Source organism: Microtus ochrogaster, chromosome 1, assembly GCF_000317375.1.
Source record: "Microtus ochrogaster isolate Prairie Vole_2 chromosome 1, MicOch1.0, whole genome shotgun sequence".
Lineage (NCBI taxonomy): Eukaryota > Metazoa > Chordata > Mammalia > Rodentia > Cricetidae > Microtus > Microtus ochrogaster.
In genome coordinates, this window is record NC_022009.1 from 107,171,062 (window position 1) to 107,176,103 (window position 5,042).

Sequence of the window (5,042 nt, forward strand, 5' to 3'; positions counted from 1 at the left end):
AGGTCAGAGGCTGCTGGGAAGTTCGGATGAGATGAGTGACTGCCAATCCGAGTTGGGAGAGTGAGCTTTAGGGAAACACAGTCCAGAGTCATTGACTTGCTCACGATGATAAGTCTCTCCCTACTGAAGGGTCATTCATGAGTCCAGGCACGGCAGCTGAAAGTAAAGCAAAGCAATCGTTCCGATTTTCCCTTTTCTAATTCTGAAGCTTATAATACTTTCCTCTACATCCTATTCTCTGCTATTAAAAGTACTACAAACCCCTGGCCATCCCTGTGGATTGTTAGAGAAGAGTCTCATATTACATAAGAGCTGTGTGCCCTGGAGCGAGATTCAGGACTCCATCTTTCGGTCTTATCTCTTGATCACGCGCAGCTCCCTGTGTGGACTGTCCTTTCCCTAACCTCTATGTCAACTCTCAGGATTCCACCAGTTTTTCTAGTTCCTGCCAAGTTCTTCCTCCTTCCAGAAGATTCCCTCTCTAGGGCTTGCTTCCCTGTTGGAACAACCATATCTTGCAAGGTTTTTTTTTTTCCATTGTTATGGCATTTCTCTATTTTTCAACATTATGCTTTAAGATATATCATACGTATTTTTAATCTCTGCTTCTCCAAAATAAATATTCCTTAAGTGGTTAGATGGATATATTTGATTTTTCCTTAGTAGAGTAAGAGTTTCAATTTACCCCCCAGGCTCTTTGCTGTTGAAAACTCTGGAGTCAAAGTTTCTGAAGCATTCAATCTGTTTGTTTCTTAAGTTTGCTGCCTTTCACTTTTTATTGATTCCAGGGTTTGTAAATGGTTACAGTTTGAAGGCAGGGTGCCCCTCCATGACACTAAAAGGTTACATGGCACAGTGTTGGGGCACGGCCCCTTTAACAAAATGAGGCCCACTAATCAGATGTGTTTCTAAAGCCTTCTGCAAATGTGTGTCGTGCTTATGGGTGGCCGCATTCCAGAGAACTGAATACGTGCTACAAAGCAAGAGCAGGGCTAGGGGCAGGGAGAAAACCCTTACAAGGCAAGAGAACTGAGGGTACTCCGGGCTCCGTGCTAAATGAAGACGGGGCGGTGCTGTTTGGAAATACTGAGTCTGATGCAAAGAGAAAGAGAATTGAAGGGCCCTAGCCAGCAGGTCATATAGACTCAACCAACGGAGAAAGGGCTTAATGAGGTCTAAATTTATGGTTCAAATCAGGGCACAGTCCTAGGTAAGTTCTAGACTCCTTTTACCAGCTCCTTCCTGGGGAGATCCTCAGACTAAGGTAGTGCTCTCGGGGCCTCTTGAGAGCACTTCCTCAACTTACACCCCTCCCTCAACTTACCTTCCGGTGTGTGGCCTGGGGACAACAGCTCTAGAGTTGAAGGAGGTCACATGGATGGGAGAATCGTGACTCTGCCCCTCAGAAGCTGGCAACTGACCTGAATTCTTAGAACTTTAGTTTTCTCTCCCCTATGAAGCTATAAACCAAGCTAATCATACCCACAATCAGGGTTGCACAGTAGCTCCCGCTCAGCAGACGGCACTTACTGAAACAAGGCAGCCCTGTGTTCAATGTGTGGAGCTCAGATACAGACAGGAGCGGTACCCTGCCTCCTTACTTACCTTCTGTGTGAGTGAATCTTCCATCCCATAGGGGATATGATCGGGGTGGTTTCTATCCCAGGGTTGGTGAAGGGATGCCATGATTATTGCTCAGAGCTGGTCACAGCGCAAGCATTCAGTGGATAGAGTAGCGGTAGCTGGTGGAAGTAATGATTGTTATCGCGATAACGCCACAGGGAGTACCACCTGAAACAGGTGAGCTGCTGCTGAGCTCTCTGCCCTCTGTCTTTCTCAGATGTGCGATCCTGCCTTCTCCCTTCCCTTCTCGATAGCTCAGCTGTAACAATAGTGGCTGCTCTGTCAGACTAAAAGGGTATATGTTTATCACCCAGAACAATCCTGCACACAGCAAACAATAACTATTAGACGCCATTATCATAAGTTGCACTCGTATCTCTAGAGGAGGGGCGTTTCTGTCAGCAATTTTAGAGTGTGAGATTTTAAACCGCTAAAGAAATTGGAAGTGTAAGCGCTCTCCCGGGATTCATCTAGACCACCGGTTCCCCTGGAAGCAAGGCTAGCGCTCAGCCATAAGCAGTTTGCAACTGGGCCCAGCTGAGTGTTTCCTCAGTGTCAACATGCAGAAAAGACAGGGAACTATAACTAGTAAACGTCCCAGAGGGAGACGGCAGCATTGCCTCCTTTCTCTGGCCCTTCACCTTCAGGCTGGCCCTGTGGAGGGAGAAAAGTTTATAGTTAAACAGACTGCCGAAGCCCCGGCGTGCTGCAGCCTGCGCCATAGGTCACACCAAACGCCAGGCGCTTCAGAGCACAGTTTTACTCTGCTCCCCGAGTGTGCTGTAGGAACAGCCTAAGTCGCTCATTTAGATCTGGGCAAGGTTTACAGTCCAGGAAACATTTTTTTCCCCTTGTCTCCAGCCAATAATCTGGTCACACAGTGATGTCACCCCGCAGTTATGCAAAATGACTTAAGTGTTGGAAAGGTGACAGGAATTCCACTGACACCAGGATCACAATGAAACTGCTCAGCAGCTGGCTTAGTCACGGTGCACATTGTAGATAAGTCATTTTCGAGCTGTGATTAACCGGCTGTTCCAACAGCACGATAGTCGGCATCTGGCTCATGGTTTAAATGATCATTACTCAGTTACCCCAGTGTCTGGATAGTGTGTGTGAGGTGGCCCCTGAACTTCCCATAATGCCAAGCTCTTTCTAGCCTCGATTTTCAGCAGAAAGTTTATACAAAATTACTTTGTCTCTCTCCTAAAATTAGTCATTTTAACCTCCTGGTGGTTTTAGCAGTCCAAAGACAATGAGGAGCCTGTCCCTCAGGGACAGTTCAGTCTGCTAAACCTTGCTTTCTTTTTCTCCCTCAAACCAGCCTCTGTCAGTGCTGCAGGAGCTAGACACCATTTGTTCTGCACTATCCATTGTTAAAATAATCCTGACATTTTCATCATTTCTGATTTCTTTTTTTTTGGGGGGGGGGGGGCGGGTTTTTTTTTTTTTTAAATAAGGGGGGGGAAGAGTAAACCCCTTTTTTTTTTTTTTTTTTGGGGGGGGGGGGGCGGCGTCAGGATAAGGTTTCTTTGTGTAGCACTGGCTGCCCTGGAACTCAGAGATCTGCCTGCCTCTGCTTTCCGGATGCTGGGATTAAAACCCTGAGCCACCACTGCCTGGCTAATGTGTTTTTTAAAATTAAAAAATACTAAAAAGTACAAAAAGAAGACAAACCTTCATAATGTTTCCCTTGAAATAACCTGAACTAACCCAGGCAGTGGTGGCGCACGCCTTTAATCCCAGCACTTGGGAGGCAGAGGCAGGCGAATCTCTGTGAGTTTGAGACCAGCCTGGTCTACAGAATGAGTGTCAGGACAGGCTTCAAATCTACAGAGAAACCCTTTCTCGAAAAACCAAAAATAAATAAATAAATAAAATAACCTGAATTAAAACTCGGTTTCAGGTCCTAGCACCAACAAGGACCATGTAACACACTCAAATCCTTGCCTAGCATTGTGATACGTGTTGGGCATTGAAAGTTTAAAAAGACTTTCCCCTGCCTCTCAAGGAGTCCACAGCTTGATGTAATAGGATGTCTGAGGGGGGAAAAAAAAAACAGGCTGGGGAAGAACAGAATGTAGAGTGAAGTGCACAGTGGGAATTATCAAGGCAGATTATCCTACAGCAGGCTGGGATGATTTTTGTCTTCATTTGTTTACATAATTGGATGTTCTATTACTGCTTTTGTATTTTCTATGAAAGAACAAAATAAAGAAATAGTGTTTTACACAGAGGCCCCAGAAAGATAGGGGCAAATAACATTTCTGCCATCCTTTAAGGCAAATCAGCTGGGAGCTCACCCTGCTGAGCAGCGGCCTCCCACCACACAGTCTAAGAGAGATTACCATTTAAAATGGACACAATTCCATAGTTGCCACATGTCAGCCACGTGATGCCCTTGTTCGGAGATCACAGGGCCGCTGCATGTTAGACAAGCACTCTACCGCTGAGACACAAATTGTAAATTTGATTCTCTAGCTCCCGCCTTCAAAATGGAGCCTGGATTGTTGTGAGCATTAAATGAAATCTCAGATACACACTGAAATGCTTAATAAGTACAACAGGCTCATCCTGTAGCTGGAAGAGTTTCCCCGTTCTATGCTCACTTGCTTTCTTGCCAGTTACAGCTTCTGTATATGCATTTGCCTTCAGCCTAATCGAAGGCACAGTCTCTCTTTGCTCGTGTTTAGTGCATTGGAGCAGAGAGATTTAAAAGGCACAGTTACCGTAATCCACTGAGTAGCAGAGGCACAATGCTGTGTCACTTGGCTTAAGACAGGTTCCACAGTTTCCAAACATTTACACACCTGTGAATTACCTGAAGTCTCTATTTTTAATGTGTTTGTCTCTGGTTTACGTAAGTTACCCACAACCCTCAGAGGACTGTGCCGCTCCTGTTTCTATCTGCACTGCCTCCTACATTATAAAATGGATGTTTGGCTTCTTGGATCACCATCACGCTTCAGGTACAGTGTCAGAACTTCATTTCAAGACATTTAGCACTCTAGAAATGTACACTTCATTTCTTTATATCTTATTCTGCATGTCAATATGTTTTTGATCTTTTCTATTTTTTTTTTAAACATTAGTTGGTTTGTAATCAGTCTCTCTAACAAATGTTTGTTGGAGGAAGCCGCCTGTTCATTCCTGGCTGCCCAGACCACAAAATAATTAATTACACAGAAACTATATTATTTGCAATACTGTTTGGCCAATAGCTTAAGCATATTTCTTACTATTAACCCCTTTCTATTAATCCAAGTATCGCCACATGGCTGTGGCTTACAGGGTAAACTTCCACCAAGTGTCTGTCTCTGGCGGGGCTACATATGGCTTCTCCTGACTCTGTCTTCTTTCTCTCAAATTTCACTTTAGTTTTATTATTCATAGAAAAACTTAAGGTAGCCGGGCGATGG